We start from the raw sequence: 13,418 nt of genomic DNA, 5'->3' as shown, positions 1-13,418 counted from the left end.
GAGATAGCGCAGAGCCCCCAGGGCGGCACCTCCGCTGTGGGGGCTGCGGCCGGTGGGTGCCCTAAATGTGCTCCGATGTGGTCTGCCCCATGCTGAAAGGCGTCGGGCAGCTCTCTGTCCGTGGGAAGAGCATTGACGGAAGGAGCTGTTTGGCTTCAGTGGCCTGGGATAGGTTTGGAGGCTGACAAAAACACCCGCGGCTGCAAATCAGCCCCACAGGTCTGGTCTTGAACCGCCCAGTATCAGCAGAAGCACCCGTGGGCTGAGGCGTGCTGTGGGGCACGTCCCACGGGCCCACGCTGCTTGATCTTGCTGGGGATGAAGCCTGGCAGCAGTGTTTTTTCCACGAGGGCACCAATGCTTTCCAGCCCTTTTCAGACTTGTTGCCACAAAGGAGCAAAGCAAATGCTGGGGCAGCCTGCTCTCTCTTCACAAGGGTCAAGTCAGAATTGCTCACCAGCTTTAGCAAAGTACAATTTTAATTTCTGAGCATAGCTCATGCTGGCTTGGGCTCTTCAGAATGGAACCAAAACCCCAAAGCCAATGCCTATTTGTGATGGGGTTGGAGGAACATTGGTCTCCTCGGTGCTATTAAGCCTCTAATTGCCATTTCCCTCATAGAATCACAGAATCATTAAGGTTGGAAGAGACCTCCAAGATCATCTGGTCCAACCGTCACCCTACCACCAATGTCACCCACTAAACCATGTCCCTAAGTGCCAGGTCCAACCTTTCCTTGAACACCCCTCTTCCAACACTAGGAACACAGTGCGAGACCGCAGCTTCTCCAGCACCCTCCTGTTACGTGTGAAGTGAGGGGATACAGAAGGGCCGTATGGTGCAGGGACAGGATGTGCATTTCTTCTTGGTACCATTCCCATACATGCACAGCCCAAGGGACAGTGTGGGAGAGAGCCACAGGGCTGGAACATGCCCCAAGGAATCCTGTTGGCCAAAATTACAAAAGCCTACAAAGGCCAAACACTGTTTGGCCAAAATTACAAAAGCCTTCCCTTAGATGCTGAGGGACCATTAGGACTCAGTAAGCCTGGAACATAAAACAAGGAAAGAACAACTGTCCCAAGGAATAAATTTAGTGTGATTGACATTTTTTGCTTGCCTATTTTTGTCATCTATGAGAAAAGCACATATGACTAGAAAGACGAGTCAGTTTAACAAGGCGGGGTGGGGTGGAGGAGGCATGACAGATGTAGCTGCCAGAATGACTCTTGTACATCTGCTTTCGTTAGCAGATTACAGCCATTTCTCTCCTGCACAGTGAATTTGAGACTCAGCTGGGATTTTAGCCCTCTGGGAGATTTGCTGGCTCTAGCTATGTTTGCCTGAGGATCTTTGACTTCACACGATAAAGAATACTTATAGCTGAAGACTTCCCATCTGCCCTTGCAATTTTATCTATGCTGTAGTAGGGTATGCTAGCTAACATTAGCACATTTTATCATAAGAGTAATGAGAACAGCTGGGCAAAATTGTTCTGACCATCTCCACTGGAAAATGCTGTGTCTTCAAAATTACAAAAGTCAAGTTCAACAAAATATCAAAGTAGTTTTTTTTTTTTTTAATAATAATTTGGTAGAATTAAACAAATTATGATTTTTATTTTTTTTACTTACAAACTAAGTTGATATTTGAAAATCGAAATCAGTATAGATAACTTGCTCTACTAAACCGGAACATTTTGTATGACTCAAAATAATCTTTGGGTGCTTCCCCCCCCCCTAAAAATACCATCTCCTGTGATCATTTTTCCGCTGGCCTGTATGGATTTGATGAAATGGTGAGCAACAAACCGCTGGGTTGAATGTTCTCCTTTCTAGAGCTCTGGGAGAAAAAGTCAAGTGAAGCTTCATTCCTGTAATACAGTAAATCCAGTTATGAGGCCGCTAGTGCACAGACCACAGTGGGGCCTGGGCTAAGATTAAGCCTCTGAAATAGGTTTACAAGAAAATCAAGGACAAAAGGTGAACCAAGGCCTTTAAAAAGTACATCAGGATACTGTGAAGCAGCTCCACGACACAGCAAGTCAGTATGCAGCCTCACAGGGATCCTCTGCGGCAGCACCAAGCACCCTGCACCCCTGTGCCAACTGAAGCAGCAACAACCCTCTGGGAGGGGATGCCCCAGCTGGTCCTTGAGTAGGGCTTCCAAAAACTGGAGGACAAGATTTTAGGTTCAGCAGTGCCTTGAGAAGTGGCTGCAGTCACAGTACATACCAGGGATGCCATCAGGGCAGCTGTGAAAGCTGCTGTGGCTCTTGCTGCGTTTGCCACTTTGGGGCACGAGAGGATAAGGTCCTTCCATGAGCCACTTTCCCAGCTCACAAAAATTCACAGCACTGCTTTCCCTTACAGGCAACAACACTTAGATAGGTTTCCCATCAAATGAGAGGTGAGATCACCATAGACGTTCAGCTACATAACCTTCTGTGGCTGATTCCAGCCTGTGGCATACCCTCCTCTGCACGCTAGGACCATGCTGGCTGCAGTCCAACAGCTTTGTGAGTCTGTCGTTGAACGACATGGCTGATAACACACCATTGAGTTTAACACATATCTGCCTCCGTGGTCCCTTCTGAGGAGGAGAGAGGAAACGCACAGCTGCATTTCCCCACGCAGAACAGCCTCCCAGAAGGGGGTACGCGAACACAGCCTGCCCCCCTTGCAGTGCTGCAGTGCTGAGTATGCTGGTAATCTGGTGCTCTTTCTGGGCAATATTGATCTCCTGAGGAAGTCTCTGCAGGAACCAGCCCCAAATATCCTCACAGTGCAGCAGAACAATCCTAAACTGCAGGATATGCAGAAGGCACAACAGGGAAATAGCGCATACATTATGGCAGCATAACGACCTTACAGCACTCCTGGGGAACTCCATAAATGTACCACCTTGCCTCCTCCTCCAGATAGAATTTATACTGCTAGAAAATCCAGCTGCTCGCACACCTGATACCCTCTAGCCTGGAACTGTACCCTGGGGTAGGAACCTCAATGTGGGTTCAGTGATCTTGGCCCAACAAAATCACTTTACCTCCCCCAGAGCACCAGGCTGAAGTCATGCTGAAATCTCACTGCCTGTACAGGCCAAACCTTTCTGATGGTCATGCACCAGGGGTGGGAGGCTCATTCTGAGAGACAAAACCCTTCCCCACAGAGATCATACAGGGAGGAGCATTCCTCACCCATGGCTTGCATTTTTATTCATTTGCTGATAACAAAACCTTGCAGGCATTCTGCAGCCATTTAAACGTGTATTTAGAAGCATACTGACTCTTTGAATAAAACGATTTTTTTCTCTTAGAGAAGACAATTTTCATATTTAACATTCCATCTATTGCTTAGATACATTCTTAGAGATGTATTGTGTTCAAAGTTCCTTCTGAAAAACAAACAAACAAACAAACTAACTAAAAACCACCCCTCCACCACCACCAACAAATACCTATGAAATCTCAAACTATTCCTTCTTTTTAACATGCTTCTGGTGAAGAGAACTTAAATAAGCATTTTAATACACTTCTCAGGCCTTACCATGGTGTACATGCACATTTCTGGACAAAGAAAGGTCCAAGAAACAGGGGAAAGCAAGCTGAAAGATAAAAAGATGCTTCTTGGGACTACTCAAAGGCCAAAATGGAAACAGCCTGGTTTATAGCTCCAGGCAGCCCATGTCTTGGCAGGTAGAAAGTACAGCTTTTGACCTGCAACTGGAATAGATTTCTTCTGGGCTCCACCCCAAGATATCTGGCAAAGTTGCAAGCTAGCACAGGGCCTGGAGTAAGCAGCCTTCTCCTGGCAGCCACCAACCTGTCCTGAAGCTGGGGAGCGCTCCGCCAAGGCATACACAGTGCAAAAGCCACCTCATCCCTAGGAGGCTGAAAGCACTGCTTCTTCATGACCACCCGAGGCACTCACCCATTGCACTGCAGGAACAGGGGATGTTGAGTTGGGAGGCAGGGGCTCCCAGCACCCTGCTGATACGGTTGACTGTGCTCATCTCTGCTAGCTGGCCTACACGGTGACACCACCTCTTCTGCCTTGCCCCTAGAGCCCACGTGTCAAACTTATTTTCTCCAGGGAAGAAGATGTGGTGCCCAGGCTGATAGCCCAGGGTTCACTCAGCAAACTACTGAACTAGACAGAGATTTTGTAAAGAGAGAGCACACAGGCACTTGAATTTCAATTTTTTGTCAGTGCTGCTATTACTCCCTGCTCTCCTAGACTTCGGCTAAGATGCCAAATCTGTAGCATAGGTTCAGCTGAATCAACCTTGTTATCTACAGGGACACGAGATGAGCTTCTCCAGTACACATGAATCAAATTATAGAAATATTCTTCATGGCATAAGCAGAATCCTCAAAATTCCCCATGCCAGATCCATTACCAGAGTTTAATTTTCATCATTTTCTGTCTGAGTTCCAGTTTTGCTGCCCTTCCAGGTCACCCGAAACCCTGGTGTGGGGCAGTGCAGGTGCTAATGGTAAGCAGGGAAGTCAGAGATTGCTCTCAGGCCTCATTACTTCCTCTGCCAAGGGAGCCCAGATGTTTTATTCATTCGGCTGTGTGCCACCCAGAGCCTGCTATGGATCCTTGGCTCCTGCATCTTACCGCTCGCTGTTTTTTACCTTACCCCGTTCACAATTACAGCCCAAGGTGTATTTTACAAAGTGCACTACACTGGACACTCCAAAATTGATTTACAGGTGGCAGCTCTAGCACCTGCTAATGCCTTATTGATTCCTCTTTTTGTGTCTCCTGTGATTTCTGGTGGAGGCAGCAGATTTAGATCAGTGTATCAGATTGGCATGACCCTTATCTTTAAAGATAAAGAATCTGAAATCTTGGTGTTGCCCCCGCATGTCAGATTTGTGCGGAGCCTACGTGCCAAGCTGTGCTTGCACACGGCGACAAGAGGTATCGCTGCAGGAATACTGCCAGAAAGCATTCTTGCATGATAGACCTGAAAACTCACTGTCAAGCAGGTGGAAGTAAATCCAATGTGCTCTTGCGTGCTGAAGCTTTAATATGGGTGGTTTTTCTCCTGCGCGGATTTTTGGGTTTTTCCACTTAAGCCCTTGCACCTTCACGGTTGCTGCACAGCGATCTTTGACCCTTTGTCTGCTCCTGCTTTGCAAGGAGCTCTCCAGCAAGGCAATGCCTGCTGGCTGCTCAGTGCCGAGGTTGCTCACCTGCCTCCTCCTCCTGAATTGTTCATGGCCTGGTGGTGGAGCCTGGCATCTGCTTTCAGCACATTAATTTGGTTAGTGCCCATGATGATAAAGCATCATGCCCTACACACTCTAGGTGTGGAGACCCTTGTGGCACGGGGTTGTTTGTCCTCAATACTGGGCATGAGGAAAGAGTGTGCAGTCTTTCCAAAACCACACGAATGAGGTCTAATTGATGTCTGCTCCCACAGAGATGGAGACCCAATGATTTGCCCATCTGCTTGCCATTTCCATGCACCAGTCTTCTTGGGGTGGTTTTACAGCTGGAGCTGGAGGTGAGGCTTTGTAGCACACCCTACCAGGAGCTCGGTCTCTGCCGAGCAGAGGTGTCAGCCCTCGAGACAGCTCCCTGCTGGTGAACGTGGGCCGAGAGCCCTCAACACCCCCAAAAAGCAGGGGCTGAACATCCAGTTGGGCAGGGGACAGCAGAGGCACCGATAACACACAGCCACCTCTGAAAATGTGTGTCACTGCCTCTTTGCTTCATTTCCCACAGTAACAGCAGCAAGGGCTAATGGATTAAGTATTTGTTAATTTGTTATTTGGCCCGAAAGGTGTTACCCGAGTGAAGAGTGTGGTACATTTCCCTCCCTCTGTGCATGTACCTAAGGCTGCAGCCACAGACCGCTGCTGCTCTGAGTGTTGCTGTCACGGCTTTACGCCAGGCCTTTGTCCCTGGGTCACTGCTGCCCATGTCTGGCGTGCGTTAGTAGGATTTTATTTCCCGAGCACAGGGAACTGGCCCAGCTGATCACCTGCCAAAGATCAGCTGGAGCCCGTGGTTCCCTCGCCACCCGCACCGCCCTTTATTAGCAGGGCACAGGAAAGTGTTTTCTGGGGGGGGGGGGAAGAGCATCCCTCCCTTTGTGCCACCTGCGTCCTCTGAAGCACCTGGAGCTGTGAGGTGAGCCAGCTGGGCCCCAGCCATGCTCCACGGCCAGCTGGAGCCCTTCCACCCTCCAGCAAATGCACGGCCACGCAGGGCTGGTGGTCAATGGCCAGGCACATGCAGGCAGAGCTGCTTGCTTCTGCTGCCACTGCAGGCTTGTGCAGCTGCAGAGGTCGCCCTGAAAACGTGGCCTCTCAGAGGCCTCTCATTATTCTCTCGGTGAGTAATGGTAGCTGTCCCTAGGTGTTTTCCTTTGCCATTTCTTTTCAGAAAGGTGTGTGAAACAATCGACATTATTTTAAGCTGAAGCAACGTTTCAAAGGAAGTGCTCCGGAAGGAGAAACTTAATCACCCACAGCAGTTTTGTGGAATCAGGAGCCAGCAGGCACAGCACCGGGCAGGTTTTATAACAAGCCTCATATGCTGGGTGTGGATTTGCAAGCGTTCCTACCAGCATCCCCCCCTTGCAGGAGGATTAGCCGGGTGGATTACAGATGCCCTTGAAGGAGGTTGACGTACGCTCAGATGATCACACCGTTGTGGACTTCCCGTGCACGTGGGGGTGAGGAGAAGGAGGGGGCGAGCACAGGAAAGGAGCAGAGACCCTTCCAAATAACCACCAGCATGGCTTTGGCTCTCACAAGGGCTCACAGTTAAAAATCACAATATTCGCCGGGTCCATCCCTGGAGGCATTTCATCAGGCTCGGCACAAGAGCTGCACCCCAGCGTTTGGGAGACTGTCCTCTCAGCGGAGACATAAAGCACAAGTCCTGCTTGGCCATGGTCTGAAACAATCCTTGGCACTGGTGCCCGCCTGAGTTGTAGCGTCACTCTCCATGTCCTGACCAGTTTCTCCTTACTACACACACACACGGGGGTCATTACAAGTTTGCAAAGTGCTGTACTCGCCACACACACACCGAGGTCTGGTCCGTAGCTGCAGTCCAGGCACAGCCCTGCAGCCCCCGTGCCTGTGGCAGTGCTGGCACATTGGTGTCCTTGCGGGTGGGCAGCAGGCTGTGCCGGTACGTGCCGCAGCACGGCGATGCCCAAGCAGAATGAAATAAAGCTGGGTGTTGGATGCGTGGCTGTGAGCTGCCAAACTGCTCGTGAGGCTGCCGGGCTTGTGTCTTGTGGGAGGGGAGATGCAGGCAGGGAGGTGAGGATGCTTAAACTCAGCCTTGCCTTTTCTAGGCTCTGGGTGGCTGCATAAGAAACCAGAAGAGGAGGCGGGTAGAAACACTAATTCAAAGCAGGTACTAGTGTGAGATATGATGGTGTTGTCTCCACTCTTAAAGCTCCTCACTCAGTGCAGCAAAAAGCAACTGCTACAGCATACTGCTGAAAAACTTGAGGTCCTGCAAGACAGCCTGTGTTTTATGGTTGCAGACCATAAACCCCAGCGTTGAACACCCAGGATCTGTGTTATAGCTTGGCAAAAGGCTATGTACAGTTTGGGTTTGAACAGCGTGGGCACACTGGTACACAAGAAGGCCACCATTGGGTTACCGCAGTAAGTGATACTTGGCAGAGGAGTCAGTGCCAGCCGGTCCTCTCTTAGAAAAACCCACTGCCCACAGCAGCGTCGTATCAGTTCATGAAATGACAAAGTATTTGGAGCACCAACACTCCTGGAAAGAGAGGCAGAGCTCCTGGTGCTGCTGGGCCACAGTGCTGGGCAGAGCCCAGAGCTGCTGGGTGCTGTGGGGAGATGCCACCTGGACAGCCCTGGAGATGTCCATAGCTCAGCGTGAGCCAGCAGTGTGCGCTCACAGCCCAGAAAGCCAGCCGTGTCCTGGGCTGCATCAAAAGCAGTGTGGCCAGCAGGGCGAGGGAGGTGATTGTCCCCTCTGCTCTGTTCCTGTGAGACCCCACCTGGAGCCCTGCGCTCAGCTCTGGGGCCTCCAGCACAAGAAGGGCATGGGCCTGTTGGAGCAAGTCCAGAGGAGGGCCACAAGGACGATCAAGGGGCTGGAGCACCTCTCCCACTAAGACAGGCTGAGGGAGTTGGGGTTGTTCAGCCTGGAGAAGAGAAGGCTCCCGGGAGACCTTACAGCGGCCTGCCAGTACCTAAAGGGGGCCTACAGGGAAGCTGGGGAGGGACTCTGTGTCAGGGAGTGTAGTGACAGAACAAAGGGGGAATGCCTTTAAACTAAAAGAGGGGAGATTTAGATTAGGTATGAGGAAGAAATTCTTCACGGTGAGAGTGGTGAGGCACTGGCACAGGCTGCCCAGAGAGGCTGTGGATGCCCCATCCCTGGAGGTGTTCAAGGCCAGGCTGGATGGGGCTTTGGGCAACCTGGTCTGGTGGGAGGTGTCCCTGCCCATGGCAGGGGGCTGGATTTATATTGTGTTTAAGGTCACCCGACCCAAACCACTCCGTGTTTCCGATTCTGTGCTCGTTGCCGGGGCCTGACGCCAGGTGGAGCCGCACAAACGAAAGCGAAGCCGCACAACACCCGCGGCTGTTACACGGCACACCGAGGCGCTCCCCTTCCTCAGACAAAACGCCCACCGCCTTGTCTAGCTCGTCTTTTCCCCGTTGCTGCCTGTTGCAGGCAGCGGTAGAAGAAATCAGGCCTGGATCCCTGTGCATAGCAGCACAGACACAGAGATATTTTAGTAATGAAACAGTTACACACAAACCCTTTCCTGGAGGGGTCTGGCATCTTTACATCACCATGGGTAAAGATCCTCCCAGTGTAAACCTTGAGCATGTCTTTCATGCTGCCTTTTCCCATTTTATTTGGGGGTTTTCTTTCCTGACTTCACAAGGGCCCCTGGAAAACTGCCCCAGCCCCACACCCATCATCATCCCCTTCCCTATCGCCATTCTCATCCCTACACTTCCCCATCTCCATCCCTCTCCTCTTGAAGCTGTTGAAAATTAACAGCTCAAATTAAGAGCACTTCTGGGCTTGTCGACAGCTTAACCCGTTGCAACAGTATTTCACACCGCACAGAGGACACCAGAGCTTGTCAGCGATTCCTTCGTCTTTATTTTCTCTTCAGTTTGAAATGTCAGGGGTGTAAGCCCAGCAGATTTTGGAGGACTCTGTTTGTTATGACAAGATCACGATGGAAGCGAGGCAAGGTTCCTCCAGCCTGGCATCGCTCATCTCTTTCTGAACCCTTACTTCTAAACCTTCCCCACAGAGGCAATCCTTCACTTCACTGTTCTCTGCCTCTTGCTCAGAGTGCAAAATTAAAAAAGCAACAACAACAACGGCAACAATTTCCAGAAATAAGACGGGCCTCCAAGTTCATCTGTCTGGAGGTATTTTTTCAAGAGACTCCGAGGAGTTCTCTAATATCACTTTGTCTCCCCTGTACTTCTCCAGCCTCACTCGTGACCTGTACAAGCTGGAAGCCGGAGATTTTTAAATTAAGGAGAAAATCCCCAAGGAAATGAGGCAAATGTTTTTCTAATATTATGTGCACAGATATATAATGTATATTGATGAATTATATATATCATTTATATTTATATTTAAAAGGTCAGCATGTGTGCATATTTACATACACATACGTATGTATGAATGCATACAAGATTGTACCTAAAAGGTCAACAGCATGAGTAAGAAAAGCGAGTCGGTATTTCTAGCTGTTCTGTTTAATTTGAGAAACACTGGAGGTCACCTAGGATGGCAGCAGAGGCTGGTGGTAATAATCATCACCATGTTCTGCAGGTTTTATAGGCTTACCTGCAGTACCTTTTAGCTTCAGAGAAAATCCCCCCACACACACCCTTTTTCCACTCAGCCTGGTGAATTCAACAGGGCACTTTATCATGGGGTGCTTTCCATCTACTTACTGGGGGAAAAAACAACTGAAGATTAGAGTATAATTTTCCCCAAACAACCCTAATTTAAAACAAACTAAATGGCCTATGTGAAACCAATCAAGGAAATAAATTAAAAAAAAAAAAAAAGTGATCTGGTTAACAGATGGTCCCAGAGCTAAGGGAAGCTCTGAAATGAGCTCAACCACACTAAGCTGTTAGAGGCTCCCAGCAAACAGGCCAAAATAGCCCTTGCTAAATGCTGGAGTCATTATCAAACACACAAATCTGCCTGTAAATGAGACAACATTTCTACTGAAAGCAAGACTGTTAAAAGTACAACCTCCTTATTCTGCATATTTATGGTGAGTGCTGTTATTAAAAGCATGTATTGCTGTTTAAGTGCCAATAATGAACTTTCATCCCATGCTTCTCTTTCTCCTGTCAGCCCAATATAGGTATGAAGGCACGATGTGCATGACTTTATCCTTCCAGTCTTACCAGGAGGTAGGAAAAAGCAGTTGCAGTTAATCTTACTTTTATTCCCATATTCACACCTCATCTAAAGATTGATTGAGGCCCGGACCCAACAAAGCACACAAATGCATGCTTAGCTTCGAGCAGGCCTTGATTTATAGTTTCAGTAACTTCCCATCAATGGGAATAGGCACATGCTGGCACTGCATGCTCGAGTGCTTTGCTGGATTCGAGTGTTTCTGGGTACAGCCTACACAGTTCTGTGTTTCTGAGCTCTGTGTTGGTCTCCCTCCAGAGAGCACGGGGGCAGGAACAGGACTCAGCTATGCCTGATGGGGCAGGAGGCTCCACTTCCAGATGTTGAATGAAGATTCCCTTCCACTGCAGATGTAGAAGAGACAACACAACACGAGAAGTCTCAAATTCTTCTCGTTGTCCGTTTTTTCCAATTTCCTAATGATGGAGGGTCAATGCGACCAGCACTGCACATCGCTGCTCTACTTCCCTACCTCAAATGTGCCAGAGGCAGGATTTGAATTTAAAGTTGACAAATTGGAGAAACAGACTGCAAAAAAATAAGATGAAAATCTGAAAAGAGAGGTGCAAAGCACTACACTTGAGCAGGAATAATCAATTTCCTGAGTACAAATTGGGACCAAATATCTAGGAAGTGTTGGAGAAGAGGTTCTGGGGATTGCAGTGGGTCATAAACTGAACAGACCTATGACAGACTGCTGTGAAATAAGTGACCATGTTAAGGGGGTCAGAGAACCCTTAGCTGCAAGAGAAAAACCTCGAGATAGAGAAAAAAAGGTATAGTCACCAAAGATCTCCGATCTCCCTGCAGAAACTTGAGAGCAGCAAGAGTCATATGGAAAAGAAAGCAATGACTAGAATCACCTGGGCATGCTTGTTTACTTGTTTGTTTACAGCTTAAATACATTTTTAATACATTAATAGCCTTAGATAGAAAAAGCCAGCTATGGCAAGCCCCTGTCTGTTCTCCTTTCTCTATTTCACGCTTTAGGCTTTGCAGACAGTAAGGAAGATATCCGTGCTGCTCCTCCGCAAAGGCACTGATGGCAGTGGTCTTTCATGTGTTCCAGTGTTACAAAGGTTTCGTTGTGCCTCCAAAAAATACCATGTAAGAAAAATGCAAAGGCGCAGCAGCACAGACTAGGTAATGAGGTTGTGCTCTTGGCTTCCCCAATGGAGAAGGATCTTGACTAATGGTGTCCAGGGAGATCAGATCCTGCCCAACTGCACATTGCTGAAGAGGGACTTCCACAAAACCAACCAGCCAGTTTCCTAAAAGCGTGCCACCTGAGTCCCTCACAGACTTGCTTGGCTTTACCCTTCTAATCTTGCTAGCAGGAAGGCAAATCTGATTGCAATTAATCTCACGTGACAAACAGAGAAGGGAGCCAGAAAGGCAGAAGGGCTTGCTGAAAGCAGCAGTGAGATGGGGCAGCAGAGCCAGGACGTGAGCTCAGCCTCACCCGGCTGGGATCGCACTGCTGGGCATGACTTCAGGAACAGACAGGCTGTACCTCCCCTTGCGGCTGTGAATAAAAACACCCAAACTGCCCATAAAGCAAGCGCACTTTCTTTTTTTTTTTTTTTTATTCTAGTTCTTCCCCTACTTTATCACTACCAGCATATTCATGCCACTGCCACAGATGAGTAAGATTCAACGTAATTTATTGTGTTACACTGCTGCGAATGTCTACTTCTCCTATGCAGCCACGTGCTCAGCAGCTCTCAGCTATCTCCCACCAAAAAGGAAATATTTTGGTAGAAAAATGACACTTGGCAAGCCTTGGTGCCATTGCGCTCACCAGGCTGAACTGGGGTTAAGGAGAAGGGTGAACATAGGGGAAGGAATAATATTGCTCTCAGCATGAGATCTCATCTTCTATATCCGCAGCAGTACGAATAGCTGCTAAGTGCTGCTGTGAGAAAAAGTATATTCTTATGCATATTTATATATATGCATAGAAATAATTTGAGAAACAGTTTATCACCATGTAATACAAAGTAAATTGATGTATATTTTCAGAGGCAACACAGAGACTGGTCTCATAATACCTACACTTGCATTGAAAAGACTATGGAGGGTAAACTGCTTATCATACTCCTATTGATACTTTATTCTTCTTCTTTTAAGGAATGGTTTTAAACTGCTATACTTACTGCTTTTTACGTTTCACTGTTTGTGTTAGAAGGTAAACCTGCCGTAGAATAATAGATTACCCCATCTGTAAGTGGTGCAAAGGTTAATGCAAAGATTTTTTGCTCTCATTAAGCTGCATTAGCCAATATGATGGCTTTTTCTAAAATGCAGTTTCAATGGTTCTGCTATTTCAAAATATGTTTGACTGTTTTGCTATCTTTTTTTTGAAGCTCATTATTTCCCAGCTGGGAATAGAGCAGACTGTGGGCTGAGGCAGCTGGCAGATGGACGGGGAGGAAGAACTGCCATCCCCCAACAGGCTTCACCCACACTTGCTGGGGAATTGCTTTCCTCAAAGCACAGCCCCGATTTAGGTTAGCTGGAAGCAACTCATTTTTAAAGAAATCTCGTGATACCCAGTGTTAAGAGAAATGCAGTCAAGACTTCTGAGATGTATTGCTACATCTCACCCCACTTTAAAGCAGTACCCCCCCCTACAATACATAATAGATTAAAAAAAAATCTATCCCAAATGAAGACTTCAACTGTTGTCCCTCCTCATGTTTCCTTTTCTTCTTATGTCTTGATCTATGGATATTCAGAACTAATTGGAAAACCCACCCTGCTAATTTTCCTTTTGGTTTTGGAAGGAGGAATTCATCAGATATTGACAGCATGGAAATACCGAGTACTCCAGTCAAGTTTTTTGAGGGGGCTGAAGAAGGAAGTCCATCCAAGCACACTCGTTTAGACATCTGAGAAAAGAAGTCAGAGTGAACTTTTGAGTGATGAGACACAAGGATTCACAAGGGCCATCTTCACTGGTGCTATCTACAGCAACAGCAATAAATAGTT

The 13,418-nt window shown here is 48.0% G+C and overlaps 1 long non-coding RNA gene across 1 annotated transcript; it reads left to right on the top strand.

Annotated features, from left to right (window-relative positions):
* The first annotated feature begins 8,949 nt into the window (after positions 1-8,949).
* On the top strand, positions 8,950-10,910 carry LOC121065393. The gene is made up of 3 exons (XR_005817036.1): positions 8,950-9,409; positions 10,362-10,420; positions 10,686-10,910. It is a non-coding gene; the product is annotated as an uncharacterized LOC121065393 (long non-coding RNA).
* The last annotated feature ends 2,508 nt before the right edge of the window (positions 10,911-13,418 follow it).

This window comes from Cygnus olor, chromosome 2 (assembly GCF_009769625.2).
Source record: "Cygnus olor isolate bCygOlo1 chromosome 2, bCygOlo1.pri.v2, whole genome shotgun sequence".
In the NCBI taxonomy this organism is placed as follows: Eukaryota; Metazoa; Chordata; class Aves; order Anseriformes; family Anatidae; genus Cygnus; species Cygnus olor.
This window is presented reverse-complemented; position numbering and strand designations above follow the sequence as displayed.